The sequence below is a fragment of the Macrotis lagotis genome, chromosome 1 (assembly GCF_037893015.1).
Source record: "Macrotis lagotis isolate mMagLag1 chromosome 1, bilby.v1.9.chrom.fasta, whole genome shotgun sequence".
NCBI classification, from domain to species: domain Eukaryota; kingdom Metazoa; phylum Chordata; class Mammalia; order Peramelemorphia; family Peramelidae; genus Macrotis; species Macrotis lagotis.
The window spans coordinates 912,072,616-912,088,561 of NC_133658.1; the positions used below are offsets into that span (position 1 = coordinate 912,072,616).

Below are 15,946 nucleotides of genomic sequence, written 5' to 3' on the forward strand. Positions count from 1 at the left end.
CTTCTAAAATTAAGTATGAATTCTATTTAAAGGCTTTGACATTATCAAAATGCCTTCCTTTTACAAGTCTCATTTCCAATATAAATATTCTAATTACCAATGATCTCCCTCTTCTAGAGAAAAATCTATCTCTAGTAATTTCTTTTTGTTGTTGTTTTTTTTTGCAAGGCAATTGGGTTAAGTGACTTGCCCTAGGTCACATAGCTAAGTAATTATGAAGTGTCTTTGGCTGGATTTGAGCTCAAGTCCTCCTGATTCCAGGGCCAGTACTTTATCCACTTGCACCACCTGGCTTCCCCAAGCAATTTCTTTCCATTATGAATCCTCTACTGCAAAGTAAGAGATGATCTCTGGTTGAAGAACTTCTTCCACTGAGTTCATATTGGGTATCTCTCCAAAATAAATTTTTTCTTGAACAAGTTCATACTCCATTTGAATGCCTTTCCTCATTCATAGTTTTTTTTGAGGTTTTTTTTGCAAGGCAATGTGGTTAAGTGACTTGCCCAAGGCCACACAGCTAGGTAATTTATTAATGTTTGAGGCCAGATTTGAACTCAGGTATTCCTGACTGCAGGGCTGGTGCTCTATCCACTATGTCACCTAGCTGTCCTCATTCATAGTTAATATAAAATTTCTATCTAAAAGAAATTGTCTGGCAAGAAATAATGGATGACTTTCATTTGAAAGTTTTATCTCACTAATTACATATATGAGGTTTCTTTTCAGTGTGGGTTCTCTGATGAAGAAGACTGGAGCTATTTCTAAAAGACTTTCCACATTCCTAAACTCTACAACATAGATTCACATATTGAGTAAGAGAGACCCTCTCACAGTCCTTCCAAAATGATTATTTTCATAAATTGTCTCTCTCTAATGTGGATTCTCAGAAAGTAAGCAAGATGGAATCCTATATGGGAAAGCTTATCCACATTGATAAAAATCATAAATTTTCTCTACAAGTGTAGCTTCTCATATGCATAGTAGAATTGGAATTGCATGTGAAAGCCTTTCCACATTAATAAACATTCATAGGATTTCTCTTCAGTGAAAAAATTGTGGAGATTATGTAAACTAAAGTGACTTCTTATAAAACTATTTTGAAACTTTAATTTTCCAGAAAATTCTACATGCCTGCTATTCTTATGGATTGAGTGGCATTATATTTCACACTGAGAAAAAATTTACTTACTTGCTCTCCCATCTTCCAATTTAGGAAATTTGCTCATTCATCTCGCTTATTCTTTCCTCCATTTAGAAATTATATTAAACAATTTTATATCCTATTTTTCTTCCAGTTAAATGTTTTCTTTTAATATAGAAAAGTTTCTTTCTCTCTCTGTATTTGAGATCCAATTTCAAGCTGAGGATGCTTGATCATGATTTGTTATGCAATTAATATGAATTGCTTAGTAACTCAATATATTCAGAAGCTCAAACCTTTGAGTTATTCCAGTTATTTCAGGTTTCAATCATCACACTAAAATGAATTCCATGTTTGGAAAGATGGGAGTTCTGTGTGATAGCTTTTCCACATTGATTACATTCATAAGGTTTCTCTCCAGTGTGTATTCTCTGATGTACAGCAAGTTTGGAGTTCTCTTTGAAAGTCTATATACATTGATGACATTCATAAAGTTTCTCTCCAATGTGGATTTTCTGATGTTGAGCCAGTTTGGCATTCTATGTGAATGCATTTCCATACTAATAACATTCATAAGGTTTTCCTGCAGTGTGAAATTTATGATGGTCAATGAGTATTCCAATATGACATTTTTGTTGTCTGATGAGGTCTGAACTCAAGCTGTTGGATATGTTCCCTTGATTTCCTTTTCCTTGATATGTTTTCACTTCAGGAGTCTTATAAGACTGAATAGGCTCAGGCTTTTCAGTAAAGCTTTGCCTCTTTTCAGCAGACTGAAAGCAGTCATTTTTGGAGGTCATTTTCTTAAATTGAATTATAACTGAGTCTTGTCTGAAACCCTTTCCATCTTTATCAAATTCACAGTGACTGTTTTAATTTTTTTTATCTCAGTATCTGAGTTACAGATCTCACAAACTGAACATAGGGACCCACCATTCATGAATCCTTGCTGATGAGAATCTTCCAAAGAAATTGTCAGCTTAGCAATAGTCTTAGTCACTTCAAACCTGGTGTCAGCACCTGAAGGAAACAAACAAACAAAAAATACACACACACACACACACACACACACACACACACAGAAATTCTCTTCACTGGAAAAAAGACAACTGACTATAGTTTATCTACTCAATCAAAAAATTTTTTGAAACTTTACAGAATATTAAATCAATTAATCAATAATCAAATTAATTAAGAATAAATCAATTAAGAATGGGACTAGCTCAGATCTGGAGGATGATTAAACTTACAGAGCTTTACAAACAGTAATACTGGATGCTCACAAGAAACCTGTGACACAGGCAGGGTAGGATCCTTATACTTTATAGCTCAAACCCTGAGGACAGAATAGCCAAGTCACATTACCAAAATTTGTGAAGATGAGATTGGAACTAAAATGCTAGAACTGAACATTTTCTTTCCCAACCTATTTTACTTCCAATCCTTCATTCAAACACTTTTTGTTGATGGCTATTCTTTTTTTGGCTTTGCTTAGTTAAACTTTATGCATTTATGCACTGACTAGTTTTCATGCACTATCTACTTGGTCATCCATTGTAAACATCCTGTGCTGAGAAATAGGTTTATGCCTTTCACCTGTCATGTATTAGTTTTCAGTGTTTTATATTCAATTTTTCTTATATTCTATTCAGATCCATAGATATTGTGCCATTTGATGCACATAATAAAAATGATATCTAATTAACTATTATATCTTTGTGCATAATGCAGTTCTGCTGATAAATTCTTTTTTATCATATTCTTTCAAGTGGAGATATAAGTTCACATCATAACTACCTCCTCTTTATTTTAATATTCACTGGTAGAATCAGATTTTATTAGTTCATGATTTTTTAAAATAGCTATTATTAATTTATTTTGAAATTTTTATATGTGAATGCTTATATTCATTAAATAAAAAAGAAATATCAGAATCTTTGTTAAAAACACAATAAAAAGAAATTCCTGAAATTTCCACATTCAAAAATATTTCTGTTCTGTAATAACCTGTGCCAGATAGTCCCTATATTCCAAGATTATCTTGTAATTGCATCTTATCAGTGATGTAATCATCATACCAAGATGTTACAAATGGTTGGATCTTTTCAGGACAGATGATAGATTATTTTACAAACCATGATCAATATTCATGGAAATCATAAGACATGTTGAAACTATCACAACAATTTAAAAAAATGACAATATATTGCCTCTCATTGCAATGTTAAGGCTATTTTTTTTTCACTTGAACTTATCTTCTGCTTGTGTTATTGTAGATTTTCAAAGTTATCCCAAGCATATGAAGTCTTCCACTGGTGGAATGGATGGAGAACATTTCAATCCAATGGCCATGAAGTCAGCTAAAGCAAGTGCTGTGGAACACTTAGAGTTTGGTTAGAAATCAAATATACCAAGGTCATCCACTGCATCTAGAGCCATCAAGGGTTGTCTTAACTCTGTCATGTCATGCTGGATCATGATGTCTTTGGAAAAGGGAGTGAGGCAGATGACTTTGTGTAGTTCTACTTCACTTAAATATAATTTATGCATGTGTCAAAAGACATCACCCATACTTTACCATGCCTCACAATCCTGTGGCAACAGGCAAGTGACAAAACAGCAGGTGTGGATACACTGGGAGCTGTATTCACAACCCTGCACACAGGTGGCCCAGGCCATAGGGTCATTTCCCCACTGAAAGTAGCAATGAGATTCGGTGGCCCCTGGGTGATTGAGTAGCCCTTTGAAGGATTACACTGCTTACCTCCTGATATGAGGAAGGGGCTAGAAAAGGTACCCTAAAAATTATCCACTTACCCAATCTTAGCCTGATTACCTAGGCAGGTGGGGATCCCACAGTGTGGGTGAGGCAGAAAAAAAAAATCTACAAAAACTCTTCAAAGAAGATTCCACTCACCCTCGGTGCATGGACCGTGCACACACTCATAGACAACACAAGAGTCAATAGACCTAAAAGACAAGAAGTTCTTGCTGCAAGAGAACTCAGCAGGTATCATATTCAAATAGCAGCCTGGCAAATGAAGGTCAGTTTACTGACTTGGGAGATGGATACATGTTTTTTCTGGAGTAGCTGCAGTGAAGGGAACACTGTGAAGCTGGGCTAGGTTTTTTCAATCAAAACTAATCTAGTAAACATTCTTGAATGCCTAATGAAAGGAATGAATGATAGACTCATGACAATGAGATTGCCACTTCCAGGAAAACACCATACAATCATTATCAATGCCTATGCTCCCACCATGATGAATAGAAGTTGAAGAAAAATTTTATGAAGACCTGGAGACCCTTATAAAGGATAAACTCATAATTCTGGGTAAGTAGGCTAATAAAGGCTAGAGTAGGCTCAGATTACCAGACATGGCAGGGAGTCTTTGGGAGGAATGGAACTAGAAACAGCAACAGCAATGGTGACCTTCTACTGAAGACTTGTAAATGTCATGACCTCATCACAAACACTGTCTTCCATTTACCTAAACACAATAAAATTTCCTGTAGCAAACATTAGCATCTAAAAGACTACATGATTGTAGGAAAAGACAGACAGGATGTGAGAGTGACAAAGACTATGTGTAGTACAGAGTGCTGACCTGATCACAGAGCCAACCTCTCTAAGCTAAATATTCATATTCAATCAAAGTGGCAGCCCCAAGGCAAAATGACTCCTAGAAGAATTAATGTCAAGAGATTAGAAAGAGTGTCTCTCTGAGTGGGAACAGTTTGTTACTAACCTAGAGAGAAATACGCAGTTGGCAATAATGGAGCAGAGAAAGAAGAATGGAGCAGCTTTCAGAGATCTATTGAACAACACTGCATTTGCTCAATTGGATCAGAACACTCACAAACACCAAGCCTGGTTTGATGAAAATGATGGGGAAATACAGAAGCTGCTAAATGAAAAAACAAGAATTCCACAGGGTTTACCAGCAGTGTAGTTCACTTCTAAGAAGGCAGCATTTAATTCCATCAAAAGTAAAGTACAGGGGCAGCTAGGTGGCACAGTGGACAGAGCACCGTCCTTGGAGTCAGGAATTCTGGGTTCAAATTCGACCTCAAACACTTAATAATTACCTAGCTGTGTGGCCTTGGGCAAGTCACTTAACCCCATTGCCTTGAAAAATCTTTTAAAAAAAAGGAAAGTACAAGAGAAGCTTAGAGAGATGGAACAGGACTCTTGACTCAGCAGGAAGACAGATGAAATTGAGTTTGATGCAGATTGTAGCAAACCAAAATGCTTTTAATGATGTCCTAAAGGCTGTTTCTGGGCCAAAAACCTATGGTACATCTCAACCACTCAGTGCTGATGGATCCACATTGTTTAACAATAGGCACATGAACCCAGGGAGATCCCAGGCTGAACACTTCCATAGTGTTTTTAACAGACCATCATCAATCAATGTGGAAGTCATTGTCCATTTACCTCAAGTTGGAAGTTAATCTGTCCCCAGATGAAGTTCCAACTGAAGAAGAGCTTTTGAATGAAGAAGTTATCCCCTAGGAATTCAAGGATGCCTCTATTGTCCGTGTAGGTAAAGGGACTAGATTATCTTGTGACAATCAAAGGGGTATTTCTTTTTCAGTCATTACTGTTAAGATTCTTTGGGGGGGGGTGTTGCAAGGTAAATGAGGTTAAGTGGCTTGCCCAAGGCCACACAGCTAAGTAATTATTAAGTGTCTGAGGCTGGGCTCTATCCACTGAACCACTTAGCTGTTAAGATTCTTGTCAGAGTTCTTCTACCTAGGCTGATCCTTCACTTGGAAGATGGTCACCTCCCTTAGAGCCACTGTGGCTTCCAAAAGGGTTGAGGAGCAGTCAATAGGATGTTTGTTGGAAAAATACAACATTTGTAGAACTGACCAAGGCCTTTGATACCATCAGTTGTGAGGGTTTATGGGAAATTATGTCAAAATTTGTTTGCCTGGAGAAATTCATCAATATTGTATGTCAACTTAATGATGGTATGCATGCCCAGATTCTGGATATTGGACAATGCTCTCAAGATTTCCCAGTCACCAATGGAGTGAATCAAGGATGTGTCCCTACTCCCATACTTTTTATCATGATGTTTGCAGTCATTTTTTCAAATGTCTTCACTGAAGATGAACATTGCCTCAAGGTCAGCTACTGAACTCTTGGCAAATTCTTCTCTTGTAAAGGCTGCAAGTGAAAGTAAAGTGAAGAGACTGCTGGTACAGGATCTGTTTGAAGATGATTGTGCACTCAATGCAGCCTCTGAAGTGGTGATGCAACAAAGTATGGATCAATTCTCTTCTGCTTGTGCTCATTTTGGTCTAACAACACCAAGAAAACACAGGTGCTCCATCAGCCAGCACCACACCATCTATATGTGGAACCATTTATTACAGTAAATGGAGAAGTTTTGAGTACTGTGGACAAGTTCACTTACCTTGGCAGAGTCCTTTCCAAAGAGGTACACATTGCCAATGAGGTTGACACATGCATTGCCAGAGCTAATTCAGTATTTGGGAGGCTCTGAAAGAAAGTGTGGGAGAGAAGAGATGTTAGAATGACTACCAAACTGAAAGTCTACAGAGCTGTTGTGCTGACCTCACTTCTATATGCCTGTGAAACCTGGACTGACTACAGAGAATGCAGCTATGATGAGCTGGTCACATTAGAATGCCAGATGTACCCTTGCCCAAAAAACTATTTTATGGAGAATTTGAACAGGGCAAGCACTCACAAGGGGGTCAGAAGAAGTGATACCGAGATACTCTGAAGGTCTTACTGAAGGCTTTTTGAATTGATTGTATAGTATGAAAGACATTGGCACAGGACCACACAGCATGACATGCCCTCCCTAGTGAGAGGGCTGCACTCTATGAGGAAGGCAGTATTGAAGCATCTCAAAGGCTTCAAATTGGAGTCAGCTTAAATTGATAATTTTCATAATTAAAGAAAAGTAATTTTTTATTTTTATTTTTAAAGGCAAACACAATTAAGTAATTTGCCCAGGGTCACACACTACTAGGTTGTCAGAGGTCATGAAAATGAATCCCAGAAATTAAATTTTGTAGGTGATGTAAAATGAGCTAGGGAAGGAAATGTCAAACATTCCAGTATATTTACCAGGAAAGTCTCAAACAGGGCCACCAGGAGTCATTCACAAGTAAATAACACCAAAACTGGCAGCTTCTTGGCCCAAGTCCAATGGGATCACAATACAATTCAAGAAACATCTATTAGGAGTTCACCAAGTGGAAGCATCTAATCTAGAAATATGAGGAGGGCGAGATCACTTCCAGTAAAGGCAGGAAGGTGTAAGAGAGAGAAAATCGGGAATTAGGGAAAGTTTCATCAAGATGTGGCATCTGCACCAAGTTCTGGGGAAAAAAGGGATTTCGACAAGCAGTGAGAGAATAGAAGTAAGACTGAGAAGCTGTGAATTCCTTCCTGGAATGTAGGGTGTTATGAACAAAGGCACAAGAGGAAAGAATGAGAGGGGGAAGGCAGGAAGACATCAGGCTGGCTTGGATGTAGATTATGGGCCACTCAGTTCTGGGAGATGAGGCTGGAAAGAAAGCTGGGGTCAGATTCCGTCTGCAATGCTAAATTGGAGTCTCTGTTTTACTGCTCGGCTCACAGGAGCTTCAGAATTGCTCTTTGCCTTATAGATACATACAGAAGAATGGGGGCTGAAGGGACAATTGTGGGGAGCAAAGCATCGGAGCCAGAAGAGACCTCAGGGCTTCAGGTTTAAGCCCAGACTGGGAAAAACAAAGGCCCCAGGAGCTTCGGTCAGTTTGGACAGTCAAGTCTGCAAGCATCAGGGGCCTCCTCTGATGCCGGACCCCGGGCCCTCGTGTCCAGCCTGGGCCGCGCTGCCTCATTGCTCCTCGGGGCCGGGGCGCGGCGGCCCCTTGTGCCCTCTCCCCCTCCCCCTCCCCGGCCCCGCCCAGCGCGTCTCTCCTGCATTTCCAGCAGGGCGATGACGTCACGGGTGGCTTTGGCCTTCACCGAGGCAGACCCGCACCAGCCTCACCTCCAAGGCCGCCGCGGGGAGGGGGCATCCCGAGGGCGCTGGGGCCCTTCCTCTTCCATCCCATGCGTTTGGGGGGACACGGCCTGGGAAGTCAGGGCGGGCCGGAGGCGGCCAGAGCCCCTCCCCCCGACTGGACCCCCGTGTCACCCCTTAATAAATGGTTGTTGATTGACCTGCAGAAGGGGACACGGGCGGAGGAGAGCCTGGGGTGGGGGACGAGTGAGGAGGGGCCTCTGCACCCCAACCTTCTGTTCTAGGGAGGGGTGCCGGGGGGCACCTCCCAAGGAGTCCGATCCGGAGGACTGGAGGAGGGGCTGAGGGGGGTCTGTGTCCAGGGCCAGGAGGAGGAGGAGGAGGCGGAGGAGGAGGAGGAGGAGGAGGAGGAGGGCGGGCCGGGCCGGGCCGCTGTCCACCGCGGGGTGCTGATCTGCCCGTCTGCGATCCTCATGGTCTGTTGTTACAGGGAAAGGAAACTGAGGCGAGAAGGGGCTTGTCCCGGGCCTAGGAGCAGAGACTGTGGGAGACGAGCAACTTCGTGGTGGGTTGTTCAGTCCTGTCAGTCCTGTTGGCTCTTCGTGACCCCACTGGAGGCATCTTGGCAAAGATACGGGTTTCATCCATTTTCTTCTCCAGTTTATTTTCTAGATGAAGAAACTGAGGCAAACAGTGAAGCGACTTGCTCAGGTTCACACAGTGAGTGTCTGAGGCCAGAACTGAACTGAAGAAGATGAATCTCCCTGCTGTCGGATCCCTGGACTCTTGCCACTGTGCCACTAGAAAGATCATCCACTCTGATTCTACCCTAAGTATTCTACCCACCACCCCACCTCCTGATTACACATGAGAAAAACAAGCTTAAAAACAGTAAATGACCTACTCATTTATGAGCAAACCAGTAAAGGGCAGAGTTTGGTATGGAGACAAAGACTCTCTGACTGAACCTGGCTGGGAAGAAGATAAAGGTTGTTTTTCAGAGGGGAGTGTTGGGGGGGACACTTGAGAGATAGAGGCCCTGGCTCACTGGCATCTCTGACACCCCTTCCCCAAATATGCTCTTTCTTGAAGCCCTCAAGTTCTACCCCCTTGGCTGAGGTCCTGGGAGGTATTTCTAAACCCTAGATAAAATCTGTGCCTCCTGAAATTACTGACCACTAGAGACTCTGAGACTCTGCCATTTCAACAGAAGGACATGTGGTCAGAACGACAGAGGCCTGAATTTAGAATTTCTAGAACTTGACTTTGAATCTGTATTTTTCAGCTTCGTGATCCTGGGAATGTTGGTCTCTTAGTCTCTAGCTTCTTAGGTGCCCCTTGCTATAAAAGCCTTATTCTAGTCATGCCATTTACTACTGCTATAGAGAAGAAAGGGGGATTGCTGTATATTTATATTGCTTTGCCTAAGGTCACACAGCTAGGTAATTATTAAGTGTCCGAGACAGAATTTGAACTCAGGTCCTGATTCCTGAGGCAGGTGTTCTATTCACTATGCCACCTAGCTGTCCCCTATGTTTAATTTTTGCCACACTATTTTCCAGTTTTCCCAAATGCTGAGTTCTTGTCCTAGAAGCTGGAGTGCTTGGGTTTATGAAACTCAAAAGAGTGCTATAGTCATGTATTACTGTTTAGTAGTAATTCTAGTCCACTGATCTATCACTCTGTTTGTTTACCAGCACCAGACAGATTTGATGACTGCTGCTTTATAATATAATTTAGATCTGGTACAGTTAGGCTCACTTCCCTTGCATTTTTTTCATTAATTGCCTTGATATTCTTTTTTTTTTAATTTTTGCAAGGTAATGGGGTTAAGTGACTTGCCCAAGGCCACACAGCTAGGCAATTAAGAAGTGCCAGGTATATTGATATACAACTAAGCAAAATACCTCCAAATTATTACTTTAATTCCCTCTTCATTGGTGATGAGTTTACCTTTTCATTTTGATACTCATAATTTGGTTTTCTTTCCTTTTTTAATCAAATTAACCAAAAGTTTGTCTATTTTTATTGCTTTTTCATAAAATCAACTTTTAGCTTTGTTTATTAGTTCAATAACTTTCTTATCAGAATTTCTAAGTCCATTGGGATGTAGAGTGTGTTCAGACCTCACCCTCTGAAATGAAAGCCCTTTTCAGGACTGCTTTCCACCTTTGTGGTGCACCTGACATGCATCTCTCACCTGTGGATCCAAGAAGCTAAAAGGTGAATAGCTCTTATTACAGGAGAACTCCACAGGTATACTATTCAATCAATGGCCCTGAGTGAAACAAGGCTGGCAAATGAAGGTCAGGCTTAATCAAAGTTGGAGCTGGATACATGCTTTTCTGGAATGGGCACAAAATTCCCTACTTTCTCATCTAGGTTTTTCATTCACATGACCTGTGTTGAGAACTAACCACTGACACCCCAGACGTGCCTCCTGAAGATTTCCAATATATTGCTGATGGATTCAGGCACTATAAACCAAAGCAGCTGGAAAACTCTGCTATTTCAAAGTGACTGAAATGAGGGATCCCCTTTTACTTGGGAATCCTTCCCTTATCCCTCTACGGGATTCAGACTGGGCTTGAAGCAGAATCTGAGAAGCCCTCTGTTCTAGAGTCAGTACCACACAGTTGTTACTCATTGCTGATTTTTTTTGGCAAGGCAATGGGGTTAAGACTTGCTCAAGGTCACATAGGTAATTATTAATTGTCTAAGGATGGATTTGAACTCAGGTCATTCTGACTCCAGGGCTGATGCTCTATCCTCTTCGCTACCTAACTGCCCCCCTTTTTTGTTTATTTTTATTAATATATAGCCTAGGTCCTAGCCCTTGCTTCTCTACCTGAATCCAAGTCAAACTATTTAGCATCACAGCAATGTAATTCTGTGCTCCGCAGCTAATCCCTCTAGTTTGGCATTTGGATCCACATAGCATTTGAAAGGAAGGGGACAGGTTGTGGGGTTGCATTTTATTGCAAGCCTAGGAGGTAAGTTGACTTGGGCATCCTTGCTGACAGGAGCATAGTGGATGATGGGAGAAGGGGATCTGAGTGATAATGAGTTAAACATTAATTCTTGGATATAATCTTTTTTTTGATTCTTGGTATCTTAGATATGGAGAATACATCCATTTCTTTATGCCTGAGACAATTTCTTTTTTAGAGAGGCTTGAGAGGTCATGAGGTTCAGAATAATTTATAGTCCGTATTGTGAACTTGGGTGGGGGGAGGAAGGGGAGTCCATTTAGAAGCAGGAGTGGTTAAGAGAATAAGAAATTGGAGTAGAAGGAAGGATGAATTTCTAGCTGCCTTAAGGCAACAGACTCAGCTAGATATTTTCTCCTTTCAGGTCCACTTTAACTGTCCTTGCAGGTGGACTCAAACAATGAACCTTTCTCAGGAATAGGATGAAAGGAGTGATTGTTGCTAGCCCCCAAATTTCCAGCAAATCATATTGTTGCCCATGAATGTAATACTGCCTTCCTATAACCAATCATAATGTCTGATCAATGATGCTAGCTTTTCATTTTCTGTATTCCCCTAAACTATAAAAACTTTTGTGAACTCCTCCTCAAGGACTTTTTTGATTGATTAAGGAGCTAAAGATGCCAGTTGTTTGGTAATTGCTAGTAACAATAAAATGATCCTGTTTAGAACATTGTGTCTCAGATTACCTTAATTTCAATCATGATGTAAGAAAAGTAACTTTACTTAAAAAAAAAACCCACCCGCAAGTCAGTTCATTAAAAGGAAAGCTACTTGAAGCAAATTGTATATTAAGGCGGAACATTGCACTCTCCTATTTTACTGAGAAATCAGCTGGCTTTCTCATACTTTGAAGGGAATGTTAGCTAAAATTTAAAATGACTCCTTTTCTTGCTGAAAGAAATAAAGGAGAAACATTCATTTTATAACAAAAGATTCCTTGTGAAATGTGTATTTAGTAGATACTTTTGAAAAATGGCACTAAATAAATCAATAAAGTCTTCAAATTCTAATGTTAGTTGCTGTGGATACATTTTCTAGATGGTAATTTTATGTTTTCTAATTTTAAATGAAATAGTAGAAAAATGAAGAAAAACAAAGAAGAAAGTAAAGACTTATTTCTGTATCACCTGATTTCTTATTTTGCTTTGAGTAAAAGAATTCTCTGGTTTATTAAGCAAAGGGATACAAGTTTTGTTTCATTCACAACAAATTATGTGAAATTGAACTGAATGAAAAACTTGCAAGAGAATTTCTGGGTAATTAAAAATCAATTTATTAATTAGCTTAGCTAATAATAAATTTATAGTCAGTGATTTCTCTTGGTAATCACTGAATGTTTAAATAACTGTTGGCACAGGAGAGGCCCCAGCAGGTGAAAATCAGCCCTGATTGGTGAATAATTAATGAGAAGGTGGGCATATTAATGAGGTGGACTAAAAGTTTCAGCCTCTCCTGTTGATAACTGGATTTGTCCATGAGATTGAGGTTCTTCCAGCAATATGAACAAAGGAATCCATCTCCATCCAGATCATTCTGGCTGATTTTCTCCTTCATAAGCTGGGCTACCCTAAACTCCAATGAGGGGGTATAAAGTCATAGACTTGATGCTTTAGGGAAACAGAGGTAAGGACTTCTAATTGGCTAAGGTCCCACCCCAAATCAAGAGCCTATTGTCGAATGGATTTGGGCAGTCTTATCTATCATCAGTGTCTTTCAGAGACTTACAAGGACTGGTCCCTGAATGAGGGAATAGAGAGAAAAAGTTTTAATATTATTTTAATTATTGGTTGTCAAGATCATAAAAAACAACCAATTCTCCCAAAATGGAGTTTTCTGCTATAATATTTGGAAAAAATATTGATCATAAGCATTAAAATTCTAAATCCAGGTGTCTAACCCCTCCCTTTGACTTTATGATAAAGGCTCAAAGTCTCTGGTGGCCAAGAGGGTAGGAGTTGAGGGCTTCCCAGTCTCTTGAAATAGCGAGTTTGTGAAAGGGGTGTCAGAGATGCCAGTGAGCCAGGGCCCCTGTCTCTCCATTACCCCTAACTCCTCCCTCTAAAAAACAGCCTTTATCTTCTTCCCAGCCCCAGGCATGGGAAGAGATCTGGATCCAGTCAGAGCCCACGTCTCCACACCAAACATGAGTAGTCGGTGAATGTTTTTAAGCCTGTTTTTCTCACGTGTCACCAGGAGGTGGGCGATGGGCAGAACGGGTAGAGTGGGCGGATGGGGGTGCAGAGGGGCGCGGGCAGGGGCCTGAGGGCAGGGGGGCATCTCCCTGGGTTCCGATCTCAGGCCCTCATTAGGACAAGGCCCTTCTTGCCTCGCTTCCCTCCCTAGAGACACAAGGGCCTGGAGCTCCGAGGCCACGGTCACTGCAGGGCGGGTCAGCACCGCGCGCTGGACAGCGGCCCTTCTCCGCCGCGGACCCCGGACACGGGGCTCCCCGCCCCCCTCCAGTCCTCGGCTCGGCCCCCGGCCCCCCCAGAGGAGATGGGGTGCAGAGCCCCACCCCGGGCCAGGCTCTCCTCCGCCCGCGTGCTCTTCTGCAGGTCAGCCAGTCCGCCAACAAACAGTTATTCGGGGGTGACCCTGGGGCTCAGCCTCCGGCCGGTGCTGACTTCGGGGATGCCCCACCCCCGCCGGACTTGGGGGCGCCGCAGGAGGCGTCAGGAATGAAAGGGGTTGGGAAGGGTTCAGCGGTGTAGACCGGAGGACGCCAGCGGCGTAGACCTCCCCGTCCACGTCCATCACCTGTCTCGGCGGGGCCGGGCCGGGGGCGGGGCAGGCGCTCGGCCCCGCCTCCTTGGGCGCCCCCCTCCCGCGGCTCCACCCGGCCCCCTTCCCCACCAGGACTACAACTCCCAGAGCGCCCCGCGGCGGGCTCCTGCGTCTCCTCGCCCCGCCCCTTCCGGTTCCCGCCACCGCCCGTGGGCCCCTGGGCAGAGCCAGTGAGGCGGACTGAGGGCGCCCAGGTGAGTGGAGCGGGGCCGGAGCCGAGGCCCTCGGAGTAGGGGCCCCCGGAGCCCGGGCCCCCGGAGCAGGGGCCCCCGGAGCAGGGGTCCTCGGAGCAGGGGCCCTCGGAGCCGGGACCCTCGGAGCCGGGGCCCTCGGAGCCGGGGTCCTCGGAGCCCGGGGTCCCCGGAGCCGGGGTCCTCGGAGCCGGGGCCCCCGGAGCCGGGGTCCTCGGAGCCGGGGCCCCCGGAGCCGGGGTCCTCGGAGCAGGGGCCCCCGGAGCAGGGGTCCTCGGAGCCCGGGGCCCCCGGAGCCGGGCTCCCCAGCCCACCGCCCCGGCGCGGCCCCGCAGCACGGACGGCGGCCGATGCTGCTCGCGTGGCCACAGCGGCTCCAGGTGAAAGTTAAGGAGGAGGCCTTGAGCCCTTCTCCACGCCCCGAGTGGGCCGAGCTGTGAGGCCTTCGCTGCGGCAGAGACCCCGCGCCGGCCCCTTCCCGCCTCGCCGGGCGCCCCCGGAGGGGGTGGCCCCCGAGTTTAGCACGTGTTTGTGGGCTGTCACCCCTCCTTCCCCAGCATCCACGTGACCGCAGTCCAGGATGGTGCACCCCGAGAGGATTTGGGGGGAGGTCAGGGCTGGGGCCTGGTGCTGAGGTCACTGAACCTCAGGGAAGTCTGCCCCCCCCCCCCAGGCACAAGAAAAGCTCCTCTCAGCAGAACAGCAGGCCCTGCCCTAGCCGAGGGTGAAGCTGGGGCCCTCTTGCAAGGGTCCGTGGTTACCTCATCTTGTTAGCCCACTCCCCCCATCTTTGTATCCCAGATTACCTCCTCTCTTCCTAAGCTATAGAAATGACCAGAAAGGGGTCCAAACTCACCCCCAGAGTCTGTCTTACTGACACCCCTGGAAGGTGCTAAAATGACCCCTTAGGATATCAGCGAGCCAAGTGTAAACTACTCCTGGATCCTTCTCTAACTCTACTCTATCTCCGCCCCATTGCCCCATGTCCATCACCATCTGTCACCGTACCCTTCTTTAAAAGTCTTGCCTTGCTCTCTTGGCCTTTTAGGTTTTTGCAAGGCAAATGGGGTTAAATGACTTGCCCAAGGCCACTCAGCTAAGTAATTACCAAGTGTCTAAGGTCAGATTTGAACTCAGGTACTCCTGACTCCAGGGCTGGTGCTGTACCTACTGTGCCACCTAGCCACCCCCTTTGATGCTTTCTTAAGGAACCAAAGTTCCAAGAAATCTCTCCTACTGCTCAATTTCCTTATCACTTAAATACCCACACTAATGGGTAACTAATCATTTTTTTGTCCCTAAATTCTTCTGGATCAAGAGTTAGTCTTTTAAATGAACTCATTCATGTTAGCTCGAACCCCTGAAGCCCTTCAGTAGACAGCAGCAGGAGAATCTGACAGGAGGTCAGAACTGGGAGCTGAGGAGTAGATTCTTTCTAGAAATGGGGAAATACCATATGTTCCAAATATTTGGATAGGTGGTGATAGTATTTCCTTTAAAAGATAACTTCTTTTTTTCTGAGTTTTTGCTAGGCAGTGGATCACCACAGCTAGATAATTATTAAGTGCCTGAGGTCAAATTTGAACTCAGGTCCTCCTTTCTCCACCTAGCTGCCCCTGAAGATAACTTCTTCTTAGGTGACTAATCTAGGGTGGCTAGCTGCCACAGTGCAGAGTGCCAGCCCTGAAGTCAAGAAGACTTGAGTTCAAATCCAGCCTCAGATACTAGCTGCCTGACTTTGGGCAAGTCACTTAACCCTGATTGCCTCACATGCAGAGCTGTCTCTTGTCCTCCAGATTCATTTCTGACCACTTGATCCAGATGACTTCAGAGGAGAAAGTA

The 15,946-nt window shown here is 43.9% G+C and overlaps 1 protein-coding gene across 1 annotated transcript in view; it reads left to right on the plus strand.

Moving 5' to 3' along the window:
* Positions 1–14,069: 14,069 nt before the first annotated feature.
* LOC141509775 (uncharacterized) overlaps positions 14,070–15,946 on the plus strand; it is a 38,398-nt gene continuing 36,521 nt past the window's right edge. The window contains 1 exon segment of the mRNA XM_074219565.1: positions 14,070–14,107. The gene's annotated coding sequence lies outside the window, so the exon portion shown is untranslated.